The 27,136-nt window shown below is 43.0% G+C and overlaps 1 long non-coding RNA gene across 1 annotated transcript in view; it reads left to right on the top strand.

Annotated features, from left to right (window-relative positions):
* Positions 1 to 18,758, top strand: part of LOC135111850 (uncharacterized) — a 98,939-nt gene extending 80,181 nt beyond the window's left edge. The window contains exons 3-4 of the long non-coding RNA XR_010273921.1: positions 7,690 to 7,864; positions 18,082 to 18,758. This is a non-coding gene — a long non-coding RNA (uncharacterized LOC135111850). The remainder of the gene's footprint in view (positions 1 to 7,689; positions 7,865 to 18,081) is intronic.
* Positions 18,759 to 27,136: the final 8,378 nt, after the last annotated feature.

Below are 27,136 nucleotides of genomic sequence, written 5' to 3'. Positions count from 1 at the left end.
AAGGCCAAAGGTGGCCACTGAATACCCTCCTTGGGCTGTTGGAGGTGGAAGGTGTACATGTATCACACCTTCCACCTTCAGTGTAGGCTTTGAAACTTGTGTTGTCACCATAACAAGGAGATTCTATGGTGTCTGCCAAGGTTACTAGAGAGCGCTTGCTGCTCCTTGCAACGAGAAACTGTTTTGAGCCACCATCGAACTCTCAACCTTTATGCCGCGAGCCGAGCACTGTGCTACAGAGCCACTGGGTTCCTTGTGTATGGCTGAGTGTACTCATGGGCGGCTGAACCCCAAAGGAAGAAAAAGAGATTATTAGATTTTTTCTCTCTCCTGAAAGACCGAAGACAGTATTAGCGAATTCACACTGGGTGGAAGTGTTGGAAAGCACCATCTCTGTGACGTCCTTTGCAGAATCACCTCCAATGAATGAAGTATCCCTGATTTTCATGTGTTAACTGAGGAACCTTTTTTGATACCTGATGCCTCTGAGAGAAGATTACGAGTAGCACAGCAAGAAGAGCAGGTAACAATATGCTGGGCAGCCAGTGGTCAGTGTGGTGGAGCCTGGCAGCCTTGTGTTGCTTCAGATGTACAATACAGAAAAAAAAAGACATGACAGCCGCCAGGCACGAAGCGACAGACAGACTGTTCTGTCGTCATCCTATCGTCGACACCAGACTGACAGGATGGGTGCATCTGTTGACAGGAACCGGATGGAGATTCAGTTAAACATATTGAAGTCCAGTAATGTACTAATTATAAATATCTTTACCAGGATGTTGAACAAAAACACGTTTTACAGCTAAGACGTCCAGACTAGTAATGAAGGTGAATCTGGCCACAAACAATTGAGTGTGCAACACCTGAGGTCACTGGCCACCCCAGCAGCGCCGGCCACTCCTGCCAGGGCTCAGGCGCTGCTGGCCACGGTGCGCTTTTCGGTGTGAAGAGTGTCGTCACGCTGTGCCTTGCCTTTCTCTTCCTCCTCAATAGGCTCTTCCTTCGCTCACAGTTCCAGGTTGTGTTTGTTGATGGGGGAAATGTTACAAAATGACAGGCGTGCCTCACAAACGCCTCCTTGCCGAGGGTATAAACATTCACCTTTCGCGAACTCAACAATTTGCAGTGGTTGGGAGTGTTCGCCGCCTCGTCACCTTCACGACATCAGTGAAAAACGCTGCTAGAAAATTACACACAAAGGAAAAGCCTCAAAGCGTTTCTGACAAGCGCTGACGATACTTAAACACAGAGAAATTGTAGACGTAGCGCACCGAGAAATTGCTTTAATACCTAAAAGTTTGTTATTTTCTTTAGTATCTATAATGGAGTACCTCCTGGAGAGAGAGAGAGAGAGAGAGAGAGAGAGAGAGAGAGAGAGAGAGAGAGAGAGAGAGAGATCGTTATTGTTGAGTAAAGCTGTCATGCAGGTCGTAGTAGTGGTGCATTGAAGGGTGGCGGGGGTGCTGGTCGTCACAACAGGATTAGTATCGTAAAGCACAAGATTAAGACTCGTGCTCCAGGCGGTGTCCAGGTCGTCAAATTAGGAAGGTTTGGAGTCCTCGAGTGCAGGTAGCGAGGTGCTCACACGCCACCACCACCACCACAACCACCACCACCACCCCGGTGAAACACACACACACACGCACACACTTTTTTTTTTTTAACCTACCTCTTGCTGATAGTCACGTCCACTCACGCACACACGCACACCAGAACACACACACACACACACACACACACACAGAGAAAGAGAGAGACAGACGGGAATACAATCTTTTTCCACGCCTTGTACGTACCGTAGACTTAAACATGAGGTGGAATCACAGGTTTGAGAGTATACGCGTGTGTTTGCATACATAGTAACACATGCATTCCTTCTCCTGCATAACCCGCTGGAGACTCAAATTTCATGCATGAGATGGAAAAATTTAGAGATAAGCAATGGAATCCAGTACGAGGGAGCTGTGGAATCCAGAAAAAGGGACACACACACACACACACACACACACACACACACACACACACACACACACACACACACACACACACACACACACACACACACACACACACACACACACACACACACACACACACACACACACACACATGGCTGTTTCTCCTCAGTTCCTCCTCGTCGCGGGTAGAATGGCGTGTCAGTGAGTCAAAACGGCCTCCTTGCCTTCAATTACGACCAGCTGCTCATGAGAAGGGTTGAGATTTTGGCGCAGCTTGCATGCGTAAAATAACAGCGATTGAGCGAAGCCGCCGTCCTGTCCTTTCCCTTCCCTTCCCTCTTTTCCTCTTTTCTTCTTTCCCTCCTTCCTCCCTTCACTCATATCATATTAATTCGGTCCCAAGCAACGGAACAGCAGAAAACTATTGCAGTGTGTGTGTGTGTGTGTGTGTGTGTGTATGTGGTCGTCCAGGTGTCGGTGGCAGCAAATGATGGGCCTTGTTGAGTAGAGCGAGACGATCGAAGCTGCGAGAGGAATACTTCTACACTACACCGTCAGAATGAACGAAAAATGCGCAGTGAACTGGCTCTTATATTCACGGGAGGTGGAAGTTAGGTAAGATATTTTTCTGCAAAGTGGAAGGCATCTCAAAGATTATTATTATTTTTTTCCTACCAAGGAAAAATATAAATGACATAATCGGACGTCCGGAGGAAAAGAACGTGAAGAAACCATGATCGGGCGTTTATCCGATGCTATTAGTGGGAGTGTTGGTGTGTGAGCGTGTGGTAATGATGATTGGGGGAGGGCTGGAGGAGGCGTGCATGTAGGAGTGGTGGGGGTGGTGGGGCTGCTGAGGGTTACGCTGCAAATTGGAATAGGGGGAGGAAGGACTGGGGAGGCGGGGAAAGGGATTTAAAGCTTCTTCCTCTCCTGCAGAACCTTTTTACTCCTCTTGGGTAATTTCCCTTCACATTCTCATCTCAACGCAGTGTTTTCCCACAGCTCCCCCGCCCATCACCGGCCCTGTTTTCTCCCCACGCTGTGACGCTGTCTTGCTTCTTTGTTTGCCTGGCGGACGTGAGAGCCTCAGTGCGTGCGTGTGTTTGCGTGACGTCACGGGGAGGTGAGCGAGGCGGGCCGTCAGCGTTGACAGCCACGTCAGCGGTAATTGTGGTGCTGATGAAATAATCACTGTCCTGATTTACCTAATTACACTGTTTGTTTTCGTGCAGGTCGGGCTTTTAATTAGGCTGAGGGAGATTACAGGGCGCGGCGACCCCCCTCCCCACCACCGCCACTTGACGCGCCACCCTCAACACCGCACTCCACGCTCGCGTCCTCAAGGTGAAACTCCTGCCGTGGCTGGGTCTGCTTCCACCCTTGCGGCACCAGTCTGCGTGCGGCCCTGTGCCCCAGCGGACACCCTAATTATTTCGTTAACAACCTGACATGGAACAGCGGCCCTCAAGTTGATGGCATGTCAGAGTTTTATCGTGTGTCGCATTAATTCGCCGCCATCAACATCCATTATGGAGAATATTCCCTAGTACTTGGCTTGGCCTGGCCAGGTGTGTCCGTAACTAGGCCGGACTTGGCCCTGGTGTCTCGGCGCCCGGTGCGTCGGCCGCCCCACTTGGCAGACACTTCTCTGTTGGATTTTTAGCAAGAAGAATCCAGTGTGCGGGTAATCGCGTGGCTCACCTCCCTTGCCTGCCACATTATTCTCCAGCTTTATGACGGAACCCGAGAGTATTATAGACTGTTAATTTTGGAAATCATAGCTGAGGGTTGTATCGTCGTGCGGCAAATTATAGGGCCAGGTCAAAACGCATTAAGTGCAAACGTTGGCCGTGTAATTAAGCTCGCGTCTGGGGAGGCTTTATTTAGCCATTCGCTGTTACTTGTTCTTGGTGAGGGAGTGAGGGAGTGAGGAGTGGGTCAGCCACCCCCTCCCCTCTCCACTCATAGGAAGGTAAGATCGATGACGGGGAGGCGACCACACCGTCCTCACATCCCCTTCAACGCCCCTTCCTTCTCCCTCCCCCCCTCCCCCCAAGCCCTCTCTGCCACCGCAAGACTGTAATTCGCGGCTGACTTACATGTCTCTTTATTGATAAAAATGAACAGTATTTTCGGCAGGCATGTTTATTTAGCATCGATGTCCCTAATTTTCATGAATTACAATTGGAACAAAAGATATCCGGCCAGAACTCCTTAAGCTGTGAAATACAGACGGCCGCGGGCCACCACTGGACCGCCCCGCGACGGGCTTGTTAGCGATGAAATTGCACACTATTAGCGGGGTATGAAGTCGTATTTAAGAAGAGACTATATATTTTTGAGCAATAAATTTTCCGTTAATTGATAACGTACAAAATCAATTGAGAGCAGTCATACGGAGGTCAGACGGAGAACCAACCCCCTTAAGAGAACAGGATCGACCAACACGCGAGAACACCACTTTTTTCTGAGTGTGCACAGCGGGAGTGTGAGGGAGCGAGGCGGCGGTGAGGCACCCTCGCTGCTGCGGGAGGACTCTGGTGGTGCTGCCACGGGGACGCGGGGCTGATGTGGTCTGTGGGTTTTAGTATCCTGTAGAAGAGAGAGAGAGAGAGAGAGAGAGAGAGAGAGAGAGAGAGAGAGAGAGAGAGAGAGAGAGAGAGAGAAACTCAGACAGGTACACTCACAGACAAGCACACAAACACACACACACACACACACACACACACACACACACACACACACACTCACAGACAAGCACACACACACACACACACACACACACACACACACACACACACACACACACACACACACACACACACACACACACACACACACACACACACACACACACACACACACACACACACACACTGTTTCAACACCGTTTAATTGCACGTAATAGTTTCCTAGAAGGTCATTCTTTACACAAAGCATAATTATCTCCAAGAAACCAAGCTAGGACGGCAATAAGTAATGCACATCAAGGAGGCAAAGGAAAAAAAATTGGAAGAAGGAAGAATTAGGTGAGTGCGTGTATGAGAGAAAGGAGAAGGGGTGTTAAAGACATGGCTGAGATTACTTTGACGGAATTAGAAAATGGGAAAATAGGAGAAGAAATAAAGGAACACAAAATAACACAAAAAGAGGAACAAACGGCTTATTATTACTTGTTTCTTTTAATCCTCAGTGGACTGTTTGTGTGGACTATCTAGCATGCAATAAGAGAAGAAAAAGGATAGCAGAAATGAAGGCTCCTCCCCACTCACCGCTCCCTCCAGCTATAGTCCTGACACTTAGTACCACAGTTGTGAATTGAAGCCCAGAAACTTGTCAAATTATTATTATTATTATTTTTTTTTTATGCTGCAAGCGCTTTACTATAGGCGAAACTAGACTATAAGGATTTCCAAGTGTTGAGCTTCGTTTGACGTGAATCTTTTATCAATTATGTAGCCTCCAGTGATTGTCCACATTAATGTTATTGAGTCCTTGGAATATTTTGAACACATATCAGATCCCTCGTGTCCCTCGTTTATAGACTAAATATATTAAGTTCGTTAATCCTTTGTTTTGGGGCAATATTTTTCAACCGAGGTGTCATTTTAGCTACTTTACGTTATCTTCTTCGTAGTGTTTTTCAATATCCTCTTTTTAATAGATAGGGAACAAAACTACACACAGTAATCAATATGGGATCGAACCTGGTAATCATAAAATTTTAACATAACTTTCTAATTTGTTTTCGAAGATCACTGTACGTCCGGTGAAGGCGACAAACCTAACCTTACCTTACCTTACCTTACCTTACCTTACCAAACCAAACCTGACTTTACCTTCCCTTCCCTTACCTAACCTAACCTAACCTAACCAGCAGTTCTGAAGCACGATCTCCGGCCAATGCTGGGGCTTAAGGTCACAATGTCAGGACTTCCATATCCTTTTCCTTGCTCATTGCTGAAATTTGCCTGTCATTCATGAGATATTGAACGTGGTGGTGGTGATGGTGATGAGGAGAAGGGGGAGGATGAGGAGGAGGAGGAGGAGGAGGAGGAGGAGGAGGAGGGGGAGGAGGAGGAGGAGGAGGAAATGAAAAGGAGATGATGAGAGTTGAGTGTATCCTCTAGAGATAGGAGGATGTCTTTGTGTGGATGGAAATTAATTGAAAGAAAATTAATCAGGAGGAACACCACGAAGGGATAGAAAATAGACGAAAAAAGGAAAGGAAGAAGAGAATGAAAAAAAAAAAGATAAATGAAGGACGAAAAATAAGGAAATAAATTGGAGGTGAAGGACAGAAATATACGGAAGAGAATAACAATGAAAATTTTACTTGAGAAAGAAGAAGAAGCAAAAAAGAATAGACAGCGCAGAAGAGAGAACGAGAAGATCAGCAAGAGGAGGAGAAGGAGGAGAAGGAACAAAGACTAGAGAGGGACAGAAAATTAAAGGAAGAAGGAACATAGAACGTGAAGGAGAGAAAAAAAGTGAGGTATGAAAGAGAACAAAAACAGTGGAAGGACGAGGAATAAAGGGAAGGGGAAAGAAAGGAGAATACAAGGAAGAGTAAGTAACAAAACAAATAGTATGTAAAGAAGAAATCAAATGAAAATAAGAGAGGGGATAAGGAAATAAGAGAAGGTGCAGTTGAAGGATAAATAAAGAAAAGAAGAAAGATAATGAGGAAGAAGAGGATAAGAGAAGAAGAAAATAAGCATATAAAATGATGAAATAAAAGACGATTACAGGAGAGAAAACAAGAAGAAGGGAATAAAAGAAGGAGGAATAACAAAGAGGAGGAAGAGTCTTTAGAGCGGGAGGAGGAAAGACGATGTGCTGCTTCTTTAATCATCATGAGGAGGAGAAAATAATGCAGCAAATACAAACTGGCTGGACGCACGATGGTCTGCTGGCGGAGAATATGAGCCCCAGCACGCCAAAAGCCAGATTACAGAGCAGCCTCCTTAGCCAGCTTGATTCGACATTTGCTCGCTATGAACGCTCAGTAAAGTTGGTGAGGAAGGCGTTCAGGAGTCCTCCCAACCACCGCCCTGTTATAGTCCATTTTATTTTCTTGCGGAGAGCTAAATTATGTTTGGTGAGCGAAGTTTTCTGCGTTAGTGTGAGGTAAGGAGGGAATTTATGTTCAAGGTTGTTATAATGCTGTTTTGTGTGTGTGTGTGTGTGTGTGTGTAAAAGTTTATGAACCAGTGGTAGTTGTGGTGGTGGTGGTGTTGGTTCTAAGTATTCTCAGGTAACTAGATTTCGAAGCTTAAGTAATCTCAGGTGAGCAGCTTCGAAGGTCCTGATTCAGGTTTCAGGCAGCAGCCATGACGTCAGCTTGCCAGCCACGGTGACCACCACGTGATCACTTGCATGTATGTTGGTCATCTCGCCTTCTTATTTCAGGGTCCCATACCTTTGTTTTATATCATTCCATATTAAGGACGTGGCTGTATGCGTGTGTGCGTCCACCAGCGTGCTGAATAACGAATGCGATCATGACAGCGTCTTCTCAGGCGATATCCAGCAACCTGTGTGTGATTCAAAGTGTCAGTGGCGGACGGTGATGATGACTTGAAGTGTCCCATTATACAGTTCTAGAAACAACTTATTTCCTTTTAGTCCTTTTTCCTCTTCTTTTATACCATGATTTCCACCTGAAAACTCGCTGAATACACAAAAGCCTTCACTTTCTTTATAATGTGAATAATTTTCTTGACAGGTGGCCGATGTTAACACGGATCCTGACAAGTGTAGGGAATCCACACTCAGCCTCATGTTGGGAAGGGAGGCTCTGGTGCTGAGGAAGTGTGTCCTTCGCCCGCTGGGAGATCATTTGATTTCTGTAGTGCCTGTGAGCTGCTTGGAGTGTCACTAAGGAGCTGAGAAGCCTGAAGGTTAGTGTGGTATAAAGTATCTCACCAGTAAATGACTGAAAATGGTGTAATTACTTGTGAGAACTACAACTAGTAAGATCACAGAGGAGTGGGGGATAGTTGTTTATATCTCCAGTCCATGGGAATCTTCGATCTGGTGAAACTTGCCTCAAAGACTCTAATAAAAGGAAGACAGGAAAATTACCACTACGTCCATTACAAGATACATGTTACCATACAGCACCGTCATCTGTTCTGCTTGAAATTATTATTAGAGTCTTTGTTTGGCCTCTGTCCAGCTGGAAAGTGTAAAGAAGAAAACCGAATTATGTTATATGCATGCTAGTACACAGTCTGTGGACATCAATTCAGGACATGTATCCGTTTCTCCGGGTTTTATCTTTGAAAAGCAGCTCCGAGCAGACCCTAGGGGGTGTGAGCGTGTAGGTTTGTGGAGCGTCACTCTGTCGCCGCCCCAAAAGGAATGTGCAGATTGTGATCAATTACACACAGGAAACAATGTGACTTACTGTTTGTTGACGCAAGGACAATAACGCCGCGGAAATGTGATTCACTCATTCCGTTTATCACTTATTCGTTCATTCATATTTTCATAAGCACTTTGGAAACAATAAAGCAGTAATTATGACAAACCACGTGTTGAATCTTACATGTCTGAATCTTAGTTTTTCGTGGCATGTTTTCGCGTATGTACTGTATGCTTGAAGCGGCGGCCGAGGAGAGAGAGAGACTTGGATTTATTTGCTATCAAACCTTTTCTATTAAACGAAGAAAAGTTTTCCTACACAAGTAAGCGCTGGGCGTAGAAGACCGCTATATACTGTGTATTCCAAAGGGTGTAAAAGATGGGCAACACACACACACACACACACACACACACACACACACACACACACACAATATATACGCAACCATGCATAAATTATGAAGTGCATACTCATTCTAGAACACAAGGAAACACGCACATACGTATACCCTCATATCCTTAAACGAACACACACACACACACACACACACACACACACACACAGTGTCGTGTGTACACAAAGAAAAACATTGGCTCGCGCGCGCGCATTCACACACACACACACACACACACACACACACACACACACACACACACCGGTATGCAAGGCAAATGGATGTCTTGGTCCAAAGAAGACCTACGTAATTTCTCGTAAATATAACCAGAATGACAGTGTGTGTGTGTGTGTGTGTGTGTGTGTGTGTGCGTAGTAGGTAAGTAGGTAGGCAGGAAGCAGCACTCCCCTCCCCTCTCTGCCCTTCCTTTTCTTCATCCCTCGCGGCAGCCACGTCGTGAAAAGCACCATAAATATCATGGTTTACGTATCTGAAATTAAATCAACGCCGTTCATCCGGTTCAAGTGTCTCGCTCCGCAGGTCATCGCCTACAATTTTCCTCGATTTTAAAACTGATCATGACGCAGCGATGTTTGGGCTGAGGAACCTCATCTGCTGGGAGCCACCGCCTTTACTCCTCCCTCTCCTCCTCTTCCTCCTGTTCGTTCTCTTCTCTCATCACTTTCACCTCCTCCTCCTCATATTCCTGTCCATGCTACTGCACATCATCCTCTTTCTCATCTTCCTCATTCCCCGTGCATTTTTAAGGTCTTTTTGCTTATTCTGTACTCTTAATCTTGTTTTTTCTTCTCTCCTACTCCTCCTCCTCCTCCTCCTCCTCCTCCTCCTCCTCCTCCTCCTCCTCCGTATCAAATACCGTTGCATTCTCTCCCGCTGGCTCGCTGGCTTCCACCTACAAGATTCCGCCGATTGCGAGTAGGCGTTCCCTTTTTTGATCAAGTGTAATTGCCGCGGAAAAGGACCCATCGCGCTGTGCTGTGTTGTGTTGTATTGTGTTGTGTTGTGTTGTGTTGTGTTGTGTTGCCGACTCCCCTGACTCCCTTCACTCCCTCTCAGCCCCTGAACACGAGGAAAAGACCCGCGCGAGTACCATATTCAGGGCAGAAAATACGGCACGAAATCATGCTCATTATCGCCGCCCGCACGGTCGTCAGGAAGGTGGCGGCGAGCTGCGCGGCCCTCACACGCCTGGACCTGGGATGGCCGCTGCAATAGTACCCTTCATCCCTTTTATTGATTCGACAATTGGCTGTTGAGCTGCGAATAAAATAAGGGATTGTTGCGATAAATATTGTCTAGGATTACCATTGTTTGGCGCTGGATGAGGCGAAGTGAGCGGCGGCAGGTCAGAGAGAGAGAGAGAGAGAGAGAGAGAGAGAGAGAGAGAGAGAGAGAGAGAGAGTGAGTAGTTGGATAGTGAGAGGACAGAATAGGGAAGAACAAAGATAGGGATGAGGAAGAGAGGAAAGGGAAGGAAGCGGTGAGAGAGAGAGAGAGAGAGAGAGAGAGAGAGAGAGAGAGAGAGAGAGAGAGAGAGAGAGAGAGAGAGAGAGAGAGAGACTTCCACAAACTGACACTTTCCACGCTTCAACACCTTGTAGTCTTATCTATACAGAGGGAATCATGAAGGTTAGCGGTCTGAGATGCCTCGAGATAAACACCGCAAGAAAGAAACGATACTATCAAAATGAAGAGAATATATGTTCATTATCTTTCCCCCGGCGTGCAGTTTTGAGAACGTCGAAAGCAGAGTTTCAGATTTACTTGGAAAAAATTAAAATGATCTCACTCTCTTGGTATTTATTGTTAGTTTCGGCGCGGTGGCACGTACCTAAGCATGCAGGTCTGTCTGCAACGCTTTAATTTGCCTGCATTTCCACTGACAAAACGCTACTTCGTATTGGCAAGTGGACGTGATGCCTGGGAAGTTAAGAAACCTGCTGTTCTCATTAAGGTTTATTTTCTTTTTCCCTTTTTTTTTTTTCTTCTTTTTTGTAATGTTTTGTTTTGTTTAGTTTTTTTTTATGTCTAGTTTTATTTCAGTTTCGTGTTTAGATTTATTGTGATACTGCTCGTCAATCTTTCCCATAATCCTTTGCAGCTTTTAAGAGAACTTTATTTTTTTATATACTAGTCTCCAAAATGCGTGCTTGTGTTTAGCAAAAAATGCAATTCTTATTCATCTTTTTTTTTTCTTTGTGTCCATTCAAACAATTCATTTGTCACCTCAGTGTTAACAAAAGACTAGCGTAGCATTAAGAGGGTAAATTTTCTTCATATTTATTTTTCTAGCTTAATTTTCACTATATTTTGGCTTTATCGGAGGTTATTTTATTAAGGTGTGTATAAGGAAAAATGGAAAACAGGGACATTAATTTTCCGTGGCGTCTATTGTTACTCTTACTGGTCTGGGGGAGTGTCTTACCTGATACATACTATACCTCGGCCTGTGAAATTTTCTGATGCATTATAATCCTGGAAAATTTAGAACAGGGAAAATAAGCTAAATCTTTACTTTCCTTATCTTCTCACACGGTTTTCTATCTACTCCTCTACAACTTTACCTCAAGTTTCCTCTCTGGTTGTTCTATCGCCGCTATTGCAGACTATCTCTTGTTATCCCAGGACTATTAGCTATTAATTATCACTCATGCTATTTCTGTTACTTATATATTATCTTCCCCATGTCAAATTTCCCTCCATTCCCACACTGGTGACCCTCCCGCATTTCTCAACTTGAATTACCAGACGCCTGTGTTGGTGAATGCTTCAAAAACTCAATTCCTTCATTTGTCCACTCAGCACATCCCTCCACATAACTAAAACCTCTTCTTCTATCCTCCTACCTCCTTATTATCATTATTATTGCTATATTACTATTGCTACTACTATTTCTCTACAAGTTCTCATACAATTCGAATTCCTAAGTATATTTATCTATCCATTCATTAATTTTTTTGTGATTTTTTTTTTATTACTCTTGGATATCTTTATTTTTATTTATTTTATCTTTCTTGATTTTTCTCGGAACTCAAAGTGTTTGAAAGAAAACGTTTCTTTCATCACAAATAATTGTTAAGGGGAACTAGCGCATTGAAAAATGTTTCCTTGTTTCCTGAAGGTGTTACACAGTATAATTCTATGCAATCAAGAGTCTTGACACAGGGATTGGGTGCTTAGGGTGAGGCGCCGTACTGGCGGGACGGCGGAGGGTGGGAAGGCGGGCTTGGCTCTGGGCAGGAGGACGGGCGTGGCTGTGGGCAGAAGAGCGGGAGGAGCGGTGGGCGGGAGGGTGGGAGTGGCGGTGGGCGGCGTGGGCGGCCTCCAGGCAGTGGTTTACAATGGCCTGCGCGCCTGATACGTGGCGCGAACTCCTGAGCCACACCTTGTGGGCCCTGCTGTTGGCTGCTGGAGTCGCCTGACGGTGGCTCCGTAGTACGTAATATTAGTGGAGTTAGTAGTGGTAGTAATAGCAGTAGTAGCAGCAACGGCAGCAGCAGTAGCAGTAGAAGTATTATTAGTAAGAGTAGTGGTTGTGGTGGTGGAGGTAGTAGTAAAACTTAACACTTAATAGGAAAAAAAGAATAAATATGCCTCTCAGCTTTCAAACCTACCTTGGCAAGTGTGTAAACTAGAACAACAGAGCAAGTATTTGTGCTTCAATGCTGGCAAAGGTATCGTTTAATATCCAGTAAAACTCTAAGTACTGGTATCTAACACAACACTTTAGGCGGTGACTATTTAGGTCAGCGCAGAGTCGCGAGTCGTAAGTGAGGCCCATAAGGATTATTGGGGCATCGTGGCCTAAACAAGAAAAGTATTAAGTGAGGGAAAATAGAGAAAGAGGAGATAAGTAATTTTACGAATGGCAGTCACGTGTTCTGGGGATACAAAAAATAACACACATCATAATTGAAAGACGGGCATCACACTGTCTAGCAAGCTTCATTCGGCATTTTAGATCACGGCAGTCCCTTCATCGTGACTTTTCTTTTTTTTTTTTTTTTATCTAATCGGGTGCGTTGATGTAACTGTCATTGCAGGTCCTAAAGTTGTCCATAAGACTGTTAAGCATTAGAAAATAGATATACTGTGGTTATTCAGAAAAGTTCGAACTGAATTGATCGGAGTTACCTCTTTAGAACACAAAAAACATCTACTTTTCAAAAAAAATAAACATGAAAATGACCAAAACCTTCATGACGCTGCCTTCACCTACTGAGGCAAAACATATTATTTTTTCTTGTTTTACTCATATGATGTACTTATTATATAATTGTGTAATCAATTATATGAAAAAATAATTAACTCATCAACTTTTCATGAATCTTTAAAATAAAAAGAGATGAAAATTTGTTCGTCGACCAACCCAGAGGCAGGATTCGCTAACCAGCCATCCCAGCAAGGATGCGAAGCGCGACCTGCAGACTTGAAGGATGAATAAATAGAGAGGTAAAGAAATATGTAGATAAATACGTACATGAATAAATAATATAAGAATTACTTAATTAACATTGTTGACTTAAAAATAGAACGAAAACACAGCAGTACAAAGAAATAAATCATTAATGCTTGAACGCTTTACTCAAAACGCCACTTTATGCAGCAATCTGTCTATTACTCCAACGTGCTCGTCTACAGAGTCCATTATCCAGCAAACCTGTCTTGGTATATACAATTATTTTTTTTTTTTCGACATTGATTGAAGGAAGTGATCTGCAGTACATGATTGTTAAAAATATAAAGTACTACTTATTTTGCGAATTTTGCCAACATTCAGCTTCTATTTTCTAGATTACACGATCTTCATTTGTGTGTGTGTGTGTGTGTGTGTGTGTGTGTGTGTGTGTTGCTGTTGTTCTTGTGAGTGTTTCGACACACACACACACACACACACACACACACACACACACACACACACACACACACACACACACACACCTCCCCTCTTCCTTCTCTTTTCCTTCCTCTCCCTCCGCGCGTTCCTTCCGCAGGAAACAAGGGAGAAGAGTTTAGGCACGCAACACTTTACATTTGAATAACATACACACAGAACAACCTGAAATATACTGTTTTATGCAGGCGTTCTGCGTAGCGTAACAAGAGTGCGTGCATAAGATACTCTCTCTCTCTCTCTCTCTCTCTCTCTCTCTCTCTCTCTCTCTCTCTCTCTCTCTCAGGACAAGACATTGCAGATACTTCCTTAATTAATAAAACTTTCTTCGTACCGAACGTAATCAGGTTAGCGTGGACACTCCTAAAGAACGAAGCACAAGGGCGGCGACTGAGGCTCAGCGGAGAGGAGGTGAAGCAGCTTGCGTAGAAAAGGTGCAAAGAGAGGGATGGGAACGAGACGCCTTTTACACCAGTGCTATCAGTAGTCAAGGTTCGGTGGGTCGCTCAGGGAGTCCAGAGGGTGTGAGTGCTGAAGAGGGAGAGAGGGAGGGACAGACAGGGAGAATGTTGACGGTTTGCGTGTCAGTAATGAACATAAAAGTAATGGCTACACACTGGGATGAAAAATAAATTCGTTGGAGATGCAAAAAACGTAATTCCTAGTGAGTTTTTCTTCTTCCTTTCTTTCTGCATTCCGTGGATTGAGTGTATTAGAAGCCTTACACTTGACGGGTTTCTTAAGCTAAACCAATTATAATGTGACTTCGTTTACGTCCTGATCTTGTTTACGATTGTTTCACAGGAGATAAGGGAAGGTATATAGTACATGTAACTGTTGAATATCCAGATTATTGCTACTAGGAATCTGAAAAGCAGAGAGAGAGAGAGAGAGAGAGAGAGAGAGAGAGAGAGAGAGAGAGAGAGAGAGAGAGAGAGAGAGAGCGCACGTACTACATAAATTCGAATATTACAAATAACCATTACTGAAAAAAGTCTGTTTATCTCAACAAAGCGCTCAATGAACAATCATCGCGGTGCCACAGAACCATCGCTAAGTTCATCAGGCGAGACATCCTTCAGTCCCTTCACGTGAGAGGCGTTGGTGCGGCGAAAGATTGAGCTGCGTTGCGCCCCAGGCCGAGATAACGATATGGGGCAGGAGAACATTCCGCGACCGTTTACCTTGTCTGTATGAGGTAAATTACGCTGGACTAACTCTGCTTCTCTTTGGTCTCACTCGTAAGATTACCGTAAGCGGAATCTTTTGTCTACACAGAGCTTCATATAAAACAGCTTGAGGCGGTTGGGCGTGTAATCAACCTTCATTTTATCGAATGAAGCGCGGCGGCCTCGTGGTGTGGCGGGCTGGTGAAGGGGCGTTCTCGTGGTAATGATTATGGTGCTGGCGGCCGAGACTCTGAAAACTGAAAGGCTTGCGAAGGTGCCGGCCGCCCCTCCAGGCACGCAGATACTTGCTAATCTCACTTACCAAGATTAATTTAAGTAGTAATGTTTTCCCGATTCCCTGTTACGCCCTCACCATGGCATCCCCTTCCTTCCCTTCCATCCATCACTTCTGGTACGTTCCTTCGTGATACTGCTCTTTCTTCCTCTTCATCGTCGTCGTCGTTATCATTGTCTCTCTTCTCTCCTCGAAATAGGCTTCTTCAGAGTCATTGGCCTGTTTAGTGTAAAATGCTTAACTCGAAAATATGAATGGTTTATTGCTGTACATCCCGCACTGTACCACTGTAATACTATTCATTTACGCCACAGAGAGGATTGAAGTATATTTACTATATTAAAGGGATTTAAAAATGAGAACACGGCAGTTTGTTCCCCCGTGTGTGGGTTTGTGTGCGTGTTCTGTACTATGACGATGCGGCCTCTGTTTTAGATTAGTTGCCCCTCCACGGACTTGTTTTCTTTGGTTTGAACTCGGCTTGGCTTCAGGGAGACACTAAAGAGATGTAATAATCTGCTAGACTTGGCGGCGAAATGGGGCTATGGAGAAGAAAAGGTAGGCTATGTTAATTGTGGAAAGATTGTGTGTGTGTGTGTGTGTGTGTGTGTGTGTGTGTGTGTGTGTGTGTGTGTGTGTGTGTGTGTGTGTGTCACGCCCAGAAAGAAAGGTTGATGAAAAATTGATCCTTACCTTAACTGTTCCAGCTGCTTCCAACCATGAAATAAACAATTGTTTGACAGAACTTAAAACTGGTCTGATGTGTCAATAACCTTTCCACAATCAAGATAGGCACATTCCACTACCAAATCTAACGGCTTATTGTATCTCTTTAGTTTCCCCCTCAAAGCGACGCTCAGTTCAAACCAAAGAAAACAAATCTTTGTATGGGCAACTAATCTAAAGCACTGGCAGCGGCACGGAACCTGCCGTATTCTTCATAAAGTTATGACTTGTGTCACAGCTGTGGCAGATGCATATCATAATCTAGAACGTCTATCGTAAGTCGTATGTCATAAGTTATGACTTCAGCGAAACCGTCTATCATAACCGTCTTTTATGTGTAGTGCTTAATTTCAAATACTAAAAAGACGAAACAAAAGCTGCTGTTTACACAAATTTATAGCTTTTATTAATATTTCTTTCGTTTCTATGTATTGGGAGAAGAGACACAGTGAGTAAGATAGCAATCCGATCTTTGAAATACGGTAAATGTGGTCCAGTTCCACTCTTATGCTGATGATACCACCCTGCACTTTTCCACGTCTTTTCATAGACGTCCAAACCTTCAAGAGGTAAAAATATCACGCAGGGAAGCCACAGAACGCTTGACTTCTGATCTTTCTAAAATTTCTGATTGAGGCAGAGCAAACTTGGTATTGTTCAATGCCTCAAAAACTCAATTCCTCCATCTATCAACTCGACACAACCTTCCAGATAACTATCCCGTCATCTTCAATGACACTGAACTGTCCCCCTCTTCTATACTGAACATCCTCGGTCTGTCCTTTACTTATAATCTGAACTGGAAACTTCACATCTCATCTCTAGCTAAAACAGCTTCTATGAAGTTAGGTGTTCTGAGACGTCTCCGCCAGTTTTTCTCACCCACCCAGCTGCTAACTCTGTACAAGGGCCTTATCCGTCCATGTATGGAGTATGCTTCACATGTCTGGAAGGTTCCACTCATACTGCTCTTCTAGACAGGGTGGAATCAAAAGCTTTTCGTCTCATCAACTCCTCTCCTCTAACTGACTGTCTTCAGCCTCTCTCTCACCGCCGCAATGTTGCATATCTAGCTGTCTTCTACCGCTATTTTCATGCTAACTGCTCTTCTGATCTTGCTAACTGCATGCCTTCCCTCCTTCCGCGGCCTCGCTGCACAAGACTTTCTTCTTTCTCTCACCCCTATTCTGTCCACCTCTCTAACGCAAGAGTTAACCAGTATTCTCAATCATTCATCCCTTTCTCTGGTAAACTCTGGAACTCCCTGCCTGCTTCTGTATTTCCACCTTCCTATGACTTGAATTCCTTCAAGAGGGAGGTTTCAAGACGCTTATTCATCAATTTTTGACCACTGCTTTGACCCTTTTATGGGACTGGCATTTCAGTGGGCATATTTTTTTTATTGGATTTTTGTTGCCCTTGGCCAGTGTCCTTCCTATATATATATATATATATATATATATATATATATATATATATATATATATATATATATATATATATATATATATATATATATATATATATATATATATATAAAGCAAACACGATGGTTTGGTGGCAGTGATCCATCACTACTGCACAGCTGCATTCTCCCAGCACCTTTTCCTAGCAGCAAGATGTGTAAGTGCTATGATCACCTTCACCTTCCTCCTTTCTGTGTCTCTCTGTAAGGGTGACTCTGTGTCTCTCTGTAATCGGTGACAAAGAGAAGACTTGCACGATCTAAACGATGTCTTCTGATGAATTCTGTTCACTAAGTCCATTCAATACGTCTTTTATGGGTAAATAATTTCAAAGCAGTAAATATTGTGGGGCTTGCCATCTTGGCTGTAAGAGCGTCTGCCATAAGCTGCCAAGAGAGGGTGAGCACAATCTTGGCGTCCCGCGCGGATTTATGACAGACATGTACAGTTTATGAGAAGAATGCGCCATTTTGCCAAAGCTGTGACACTTTTCATAGCTAAGACTCGCTAAGACCGCCTCATGAATACTGGCTACTCTAACATTTCCTACATAAAACATCATATATTAAAGCTTCCCCCTTATTTTCCGTTTTCTGTGACGCTACTGCTGTTTGGTGAGTGCTCTCTCATAAAGAATTAATGGGCCACTAAACTAATGAAATGTAAAATAGTGTTTCCCCCCAGATTAAGTAAAATGTTATTTGTGTATTCTAAAAACAATCTTAATCTAATTGTTGAGTCAGCTTGTGAATGAATTCATTGTTCTTTTTATTGAACTTACATAGGTAGTGGTTCTGTCCTCGCAAATCCTCGTCCTCTCGAAAATCATCGCTTCTTGCTTCGTCCTCGAGGGAAAATCTCGTGCCCGGCAGTGTCACTAAGCTTCGTGACCTCTTCCTCGAGACAAATCTTCGCTCTTGGACTGTTCATGACACAACAGTAGGACTCCCAGGGGCGGTGCTTGGCTGTACACAGTGACACACCAGGACAACAGCAAACGGCAGCCAGCCAGCCTCACAGAACCATCGGGAGCAGTCAGTCAGCCAGCCAGCCAGCCATTCAGCCAGTCAGCCAATCAGTCAGCTAGCCAGTCAGCCAGTCAATCGGCCAGTCAGTCAGTCAGCCAGTCAGTCAGTCAGTCAGTCAGTCTGTCTGTCAACCAAGTCAATCACCCAGCCAGTCTGCCAATCAGTCAGCCAGTCAGCCTTCCAATCAGTCAGTTAGTGTACAGTGTGGTGCAAGACTAGTGGTGACCAGTGACTTGTGGTGCTGGGGTCTGGTGGGGGCGTCCAGGCCACCACCTCGCCCCTCACACAGCTCCCCTTGTTGTCACCGTCCATACACGCTGAGTCCTCGCAACGTGATCAACCCTTATCGCCTTACACGCCCCGGCCTCGACAGTGTGACCCAACCCTGTGCCCCCCCTGACCCGTGTGTGTGTGTGTGTGTGTGTGTGTGTGTGTGTGTGTGTGTGTGTGTGTGTGTGTGTGTGTGTGTGTGTGTGTGTGTGTGTGTGTGTGTTTCATAAAAGCTGATAGTGTTAGAAATAAGAGAGGCAAAAAGAAAAAGGAAGTGGGGAAGAATGAAGTGTAGTGGAAGGATATTCGTGTGTGTGTGTGTGTGTGTGTGTGTGTGTGTGTGTGTGTGTTTCCACCAGTGTTTTCTTTTTTTTCTAATGACCGTGAATTCTTCTCGTAAAAGTCACAAAAAACAAGATCAGTAAAGTTCTTGTCATTAACAGATTCCTTCAATCCTCGCTAAACATTTCACTAATATAGTTAGTATCATTAATTGTGTGGCTGATTAGCGAGAGAGAGAGAGAGAGAGAGAGAGAGAGAGAGAGAGAGAGAGAGAGAGAGAGAGAGAGAGAGAGAGAGAACCAATAAGTTTAGAATTTATAGATCTCTCTCTCTCTCTCTCTCTCTCTCTCTCTCTCTCTCTCTCTCTCTCTCTCTCTCTCTCTCTCTCTCTCTCTCTCTCTCTATATATATATATATATATATATATATATATATATATATATATATATATATATATATATATATATATATATATATAACTCTCGCTACATTCAAATTATGCTGGGCAGTCCTGGTCCTCATATTACAGGAAAGCATATTAGGTCTATTAGAAACAGTACAAAAGAGAATAACTAAAAGGATACAGTAGAAGAGGGGTATTCCTTCGGATAGGAGACCGAAGTTGTTAAATTTACGTTCCTTATAGAGATGAAGGTTAAGAGGGGGACCTGATAGAGGGCTTTAAGTGGTCTAAGGGATGTAATAAACATGATTTAAGCAAAATTCTCAGGATTTGTAATTAGGATTGAAAAAAGCTACACTTAAAAAAAAGAGATAGGAAGAAATATGTTCTAGAATAGAGTGGTAGATGCAAGGAATGGACTCAGTAATCAGGTTATTAGTGCTGAGTCATTAGGGAGCTTTAGAAGGTTAGATACATTTATGGATGGGGATAATAGTGGAAATAGTCATGTATCGTACAGGGACTACCACGTGTAGGCCTGATGGCTTCTTGCAGCTTCCTTTATTATCTTGTGTTCTGAATGCACTCCTTCAGTCCTTCCTAAATATTTCACGACCCTCAAAACGCAAAGACAGTCGGAATCCATCTTCTGCACTAACTTAAAGAAAACGGAACTGATGGGATTTGTAACGGTAACTTATGTAATTATCCTCAGTACCTTGTTTGGGGGAAAGACAATGGGCCATAGGAGGAGTGTTTGTCTGTCACTCAGCATTACGAGGCGTGTGAGTGGCCGTGTGTCATATTAACGAGGCGTGGAGTAGAGTCATAAATGTGGCAAGATAAGGTGCGGCGAGAGGCGAGCTGAAAGGGGAGCACGGGAAGAGAATGGGTGATAAAACGTGATCCTGCGGGACGCCTCTGTTTATGGGCCGGCTTGGAGACATATAGGTACACACACACACACACACACTCTCTCTCTCTCTCTCTCTCTCTCTCTCTCTCTCTCTCTCTCTCTCTCTCTCTCTCTCTCTCTCTCAGTTATCTGTGTACGATTATGAGAAATTTAAATGAAAATACGTAAAGACAGATTAGAGAGATTAAAGATTAGAGAGCAAAATTAATTAATTGTTATCTTCTTTTTATGTATTAGGGAGACTTGAAAAGAGATGAAAATAATAATAATAATAATAATAATAATAATAATAATAATAATAATAATAATAATAATAATAATAATATGTCCGGTTGGAATGTTGTTCCCCAAAAATATAAATGAGAAATAAGAGAAAAGGTCAGTTTGTTTATTTATTTATTTATTTATTTATTTATTTATTATTATTATTATTATTATTATTATTATTATTATTATTATTATTGTTGTTGCTGTTGTTGTTGTTGTTGTTTTTGTGTGTTGGTAGTGTGAAAAAAGAAAGTGTATATATGGTTGTTATAAGACTGGATGTATATTGTTATACTGTGGAAGTCTCTTGTGTGGGTTGGAGAGACAGTTATAAAGATCAGCTGGAAAATCATGTTAGGAAGCATTTTTGTATTTATTTATTCATTTGTTTTATTTATTTTCGTTTTGTATGATTCTATTCTGTTGGTATTTTATTTTATTATTTAATTTTACTTTATTCATGTATTCATTTATTTACTTGCTTATTTCTTTATATTATTGATTATATTTTTCTTCTTCAAGCCTGTATTGGATCTTCTACCTTTACATTAACCCTTTAACTGCCGTGGCTTCTTCCCAACTTAGCAGATAAACAAGTCTGTCAATATCCTTCCCTTCTTTCTTACATATATGCAAGACGCGTTCTGACCAAGAGCAACACAAAATACATTAAAAAGAAAAGAAAAAGAAAAAGAAAGACCCACTGAAGACACCAGCCCTAAAAGAGAATCAAACACTAGAATCAGTACCATCATTCATATTCATCCTTTAAGCCTCGACGGAATGCTGTTACGTAATTCAGAAGCGTCACAGTCACCCATCACTCACTCGCCGTTCAGTGCGCACCGTCACCTTCACGAACTCTGTGTCACTCGGATCGTCTGCCCTTTCCACGGGAGCAGGCGAGGTCAGGTACGTGGAATGGCAACTGGAAGACGCTACTGGAGGTTTACTTTGCTGCTGATACTACTATTTCTATGCAGTGCGGGTCACCCATGGGCGGGAGAGGCTGACGAGGGGTACGAGGAGACGAGAAGAGGGAGGTCAGTTGAATATACTAGAAGTGCAAGAGTTTCAGTGACCCTAGTTTTATTTTTATTTTTTTCTTCCGTTTAATCGTCAAGGAACGGGAGTGGCTGACGAGGGGGATGAGGAGATGAGGGAGAGACCAGAAGAATGTCCAGTACTAGTAGTGGAGTAATGCAAGGTTTTCAGTGCCTCGATTTTTTTTTTTTTTTTTTATGCCTCTTTGAATTGTGAAGAGACAGGAAAGGCTAACGAGGGGATGAGGAGACTAGGAGACGAGTGGAATACCCAATACTAGAGGGAATGGTGGAGTATTGCAAGGTTGCCAGTGCTTCCAGTTTTGTTTTTGCTCCGTTGAATCGTCAAGGGACGGGAAAGATTGATAAGGAGATGAGGAGACGAAGGAGACCAGTTCATTACCCAACACTAGAAGGAAGAGTGGAGTAATATAAGATTTTCAGTGCCAGTAGTTTAGTTTTTGCTCCGGTAAATCATCAAGGGTTACTGAGATGAACAGAAAAGCGTCATTTCGAAAACCATCAGTGATCGCAGTGAAATGTGTAACAGATTCACGGAGAGTCGCCATCTGCCTCCACCACCAGTGACAGCGAGAGGCAAGGAGGGCAAAGGTCGTTCGTTTTCCTGACATGAATTACCGCTGTCTGTTAAATCCAAGCACGGCGCCGATTGAGAAAGCTATTGGACCCTCGCTCTCCTGACAAGTTTACAGATCGACGCGTCTTGTGTTCAGTGTCAATATAGCGTGAGCTGAGGCAGGTCACGTGTTGCCACCTCACGACCTCGACTTTGCTCTCTCGTCAGGACTGGTTTCAAAGGCCACACGGTTGATGAATTGGGTCGTCATGTGTGTTTTATTTTATTTGTTTTTCATTGGGTTATCATTGGTGTGTTTCTCCTTTATCATTGGGTTCTCGTGGGTGTTTCTCTTTTTTCATTGGGTTATCATTGGTGTGTTTCTTGTTTTTAATTGTGTTTTCATGGGTGTTTCTTTTTTCATGGGTGTTTCTTTTTTCATTGGGTTCTCGTGGGTGTCTTTTTGTTTTTCATTGGGTTCTCATATGTGTGTTTCTCATTTTTCACTGTGTTCTCGTGGGTGTTTTTTTTTTTTTTTCATTGGGTTATCATGGATGTGTTTCTTGTTTTTCATTGGGTCCTCTGTTTTGAAATTAAGCTCACGTGTTTTGAATTGAACCTCATTTGTTTTAAAACTGAAGTTGTCATGTTTCTAATTTAAATTCAGATGTTATAAATTGAAATTCAGATATTTCAAAATTAAACATCAGTCGTTCTTAATTTCTACTTCAGTTACTTTAGATTTAGAGTGAAAAAGAATGTACAGGCGCTAGTCCAGTTCAACAACAACTCTTTCCCCGCGGTGTTGACAAATTGACTCGTTAAGGGAAATGAGCGTGAAAGAGAGATCCGCCCTCGCTCTCCGGCCCCCGAGGTGTTCTGTTCCTGCCGCGCCGACCACTGCCACCGCATAGAATGACTGGCACCGCTGGCACCCCTGACACCCTCCCTCCCTCCCTCCTTCGTGACGTCAAGGGCTAAATACTCCATTCACACTACAGCTGTTGTAATAAAGCCACGTCTTCTGGTATGTGGTGGTGGTGGTGGTGGTGGAGGTGGTAATGGTGGTGGTGGTGGTGTTCTTGTTGTTGTTATTACTACTGTTATTGCTGCTGTTACTACTGGTGGTGCTGGTTGTGGTGGCGGTGGTGTTAGTTGTGCTGTTACATGCGTACATCAACGATAACTTCTACTGCTACTACTGCAACTACTACTACTACTGCTACTACTACTACTACTACTACTACTACTACTACTACTATTACTATTACTATTACTACTACTACTACTACTACTACTACTACTACTACTACTACTACTACTACTACTACTGCTACTACTACTACTGGCAGTGGTGGTGGTGATGATGATGATGATTATGATACTGCTACTGGTATCAACATCATCTCATCATCTCTTATCCATGTGTGTGTCTGTGGGGGGGCTACTACTACTACTATTACTACTACTACTACTACTATACTACTTGTACCATTACTTTTGCTGCCACCTTTAGAACTTCTACCAGTATCTCTGTAACGATTTCATAAAGTGCTTTACCTTTAAGGAGCAACCTCACCATCAAGAGTAGTAGTAGTGGTGGCAGTAGTAGTAGTAGTAGTAGTAGCAGCAGTAGTAGTTGTAGTAGTAGTAGTAGTAGTAGTAGTAGTAGTAGTAGTAGTAGTAGTAGTAATAGGAAGAGTAACAGAAGACGTGGTTACGAGTATTGAAAGTAGTATTAGTAATAGTAAAACAGTAGTAGTAATAGCAACAACAACAGTAACAGCTGATCTATATTCTGTCCACCTCCCTAATGCAAGAGTTAACCAGTATTCTCAATCATTCATCCCTTTTCCGATAATCTCTGGAATTCTCTTCATGCTTCTGTATTTCCTCCTTCTTGTGACTTGAATTCTTTCGAGAAGGAGCTTTTAAGACACTTATCCTGCTATTTTTATGTTACTTTTGATCTTTCTTTTGGGAGTGGCACCTGAGTGGGCTTTTTTTCGCTCCTTGTTGCCCTTGGTCAGTGCCCCTCTTACATAATAGACAAAGGAAGCAGCAACAGGAACAGTAGCAGCAATAGCAACAGTGGCAATAATAGCAACAGTACCACAGAGTTACGAGTGCCTAGAGATGGAAGGCTGAGGTGGGCGGAGTAACTCAGTACTTTATTGTTTCTCCGTGACAGAGACTTGCTGTGAGTATTTGAGGCTGTCTTAGTGACGCACAGATCCTCTCAGTACTAAAGGCTACAGTTACTGCCAGCTGTGTGTGTGTGTGTGTGTGTGTGTGTGTGTGTGTGTGTGTCCTGTATTGTGGTTGTGTGCGTATGCCCTGTGTTTGTGTGCGTCCAGTATTGCAGTATTGCGTCGTCTGTGTGTGTGTGTGTGTGTGTGTGTGTGTGTGTGTGTTGGTTGTATAACTTGGTATTTGTTTAATCTTCCTTGAAAACGGACAGAAAACATGAAGTTTTTTTTTTTCTGTACATTAATTTATATAACCTATTTACATATTTTCTGTGTTATCAAGAGGAACTAGAGTGAATAAAAGAAAGAAGAGAAAAGAATAATAAGTTCAATATTCCCTACAAGATAGAACTTCGTTGAAAAAAAAAAGATGTACTCGTAAGTTAATCACAGTAAATCAAGTACGATAATAAATAACGCTAAGTAAAAACAACTGCTGCAAATTCCGAAAAACTCCATTTAGAAGAGTAAGGGAGCTATAAAGTTTTAGAAATGTCCGTGTAGAGTTACCGAGTGGCTGCAGTGGGTGGAAAATAATCTGAAGAGAAGACAGATGAGAGGAGTCACGAGAGATGAAGTTTCCCGGAGGAAGTGTGTGAAGCGAGTGGCGGAAAGGTCAGCCTTATTCTCGTCTGGACCCTGATAAGTGTGTACAGTCATTCAGAAAGTGTATCCTTACTCGTTAAATCAGGCGAGCTGTTCACATTTGAAGGGAGGAATGTAAGAAAAAATGTTTGATCGTGGTATCTGGAATGCGTGATTCCTGAGTTAAAGGTTCGACTCACACTATGATACGCAACACATCTTTCGTGCACGCTTCACACAGGCAGCGTCTCATCAACACTCCCTTCTGACTGTCTTCAGCCTCTCTCTCTGCGCCGCATTATCGCATCTCTTGCAGTCTTCTATCACTACTTTCACGCTAACTGCTCTTCTGATCTTGCTAACTGCATGTCTCCCCTCCCCTGTACTGTACAAGGATTTATACTTTCTCTCACCCTTATTCTGTCCACATCCCTAATGCAAGAATTAATCACTATTCCCAGTTATTCATCCCTTTTATTGGTGAACTCTGGAACTCCCTGCCTGTTTTTTGTATTCCCTCCTTCTTATTACTAAACTCTTCCAGAAGGCAGGTTTCAAGACACTTCTTGTAATTCTGTGTTTTTGGATCTTCAGAGTGTGTGTGTGTGTGTGTGTGTGTGTGTGTGTGTGTGTGTATGTGTGCAGTTTATTCAAGAAGTAATGTCATGCTTATTTAATCGAATGGAAATTAATATATAGGCTGGTGAGCTGTCTCATAATAGAGTTCCTCCACATCTCTCTCTCTCTCTCTCTCTCTCTCTCTCTCTCTCTCTCTCTCTCTCTCTCTCTCTCTCTCTCTCTCTCTCTCTCTCAGCACAGACAACATTTTAAAAACAACACGATTAAGTTACCACTGTCATATTTATCCCCAATCCTCAAATAATTCCTCTAGAGATATTTTTTTTCCTTTCTGACGTCAAACTTCACTAGAATTAAAGTCATCGCCAGAAGAACGTCAACTCGATTAACAGAAGGACTAACATACTAGTGATAAGCAAGAGTGATAAGCATAGTGATAAGCAAGAGTTTTATTTAATTTTCCGGTTTGCAGGAAAGTTAAGAGGAATTAAAGCGTTCATGACTGGAATCGAGGGTTTGATGTACAGGTTTTATTTATTTTTTTTTTTCCGCCTTACTGGTAAAAATACTAGACAGGACGAAGAGAGTAAGGAAAAATTTTACTATAAGTCAGAAAAAAGTTATCTACTTCAGCGGGCCTTTACTTCACCTTCAGTGGGTTTTTTTGTTCAAATAAAAATAAAAATGATAAAAAAGTAATATGAATAAATCAGTAAAATAAATAAAAAAAAAGTAAGTGAATGGATAAATAAGTAGATCTATAACTATATAAATGAATAAGTAGATAAGTAAAATAAAATTAATTAATAATGAAAATGAAAATAAACGAAATAAAATTAAATAGGTAAATGCATAAATAATAACAGACAACAACTAACTAGCTGACAAACTATATAACTAAATAACTAATGAATAAATAACGATAACAAACAAATTAACAAACTGACTGACTAACTAAACAAATAAACGAAAACAGCAACAATAAATATAAACTAAAAACAAAACAAGCTAAAGGAGATGCTTAGAGTGTTGAGTAACCCTCTGGTGTGCGGCGATGTGGTGACTGGTCGAGTGAAGGCCGCGGCGGGGCGCATCCCTCGTCTGGGGACTAAATATGGACGCGAGGAAGACACAAACTTGACTCAAATCTCGTAATATTACAACTGCATAAACAATCTCTCTCTCTCTCTCTCTCTCTCTCTCTCTCTCTCTCTCTCTCTCTCTCTCTCTCCGGCCAGGTCAGTGATTCCCGCCACCAGTGAACACTCACGGGAGGTCAAGGCCACGCCAGACTATTATTTTAGCGCCGCGTCACTAAGCAAGCACTCGGCCAGACGACTTGCTCCGCGCGGCTGTCAGCGAGTAGGCGAGGCAGCGAGGCGGCGCGGCAAGCAGTGATGGGCAAATTAATGCAAACTGATGAAGAGAGAATTGCGTGGACGAGCCTCGGTAGCAAAGTGGAAACCGGAGATGCTTCCTCAATTGTTTTCCTCGTCACAAGCAAGTGCAGTCGTTGGTGTTTCTTGCCAGCATGAGAACAGCCTTCCGAGAACTGGTGCTGACTGGCGATGACTGGTGGTGACTGAGGATCGCTGGCAACACTGACTTTCCTTCGCCTTGACTGATTGACTGACTGACTGA

This window comes from Scylla paramamosain, chromosome 22 (genome assembly GCF_035594125.1).
Source record: "Scylla paramamosain isolate STU-SP2022 chromosome 22, ASM3559412v1, whole genome shotgun sequence".
In the NCBI taxonomy this organism is placed as follows: domain Eukaryota; kingdom Metazoa; phylum Arthropoda; class Malacostraca; order Decapoda; family Portunidae; genus Scylla; species Scylla paramamosain.
The sequence above is the reverse complement of the archived record's forward strand: the minus strand, read 5'-3'. Positions and strand labels throughout refer to the sequence as shown.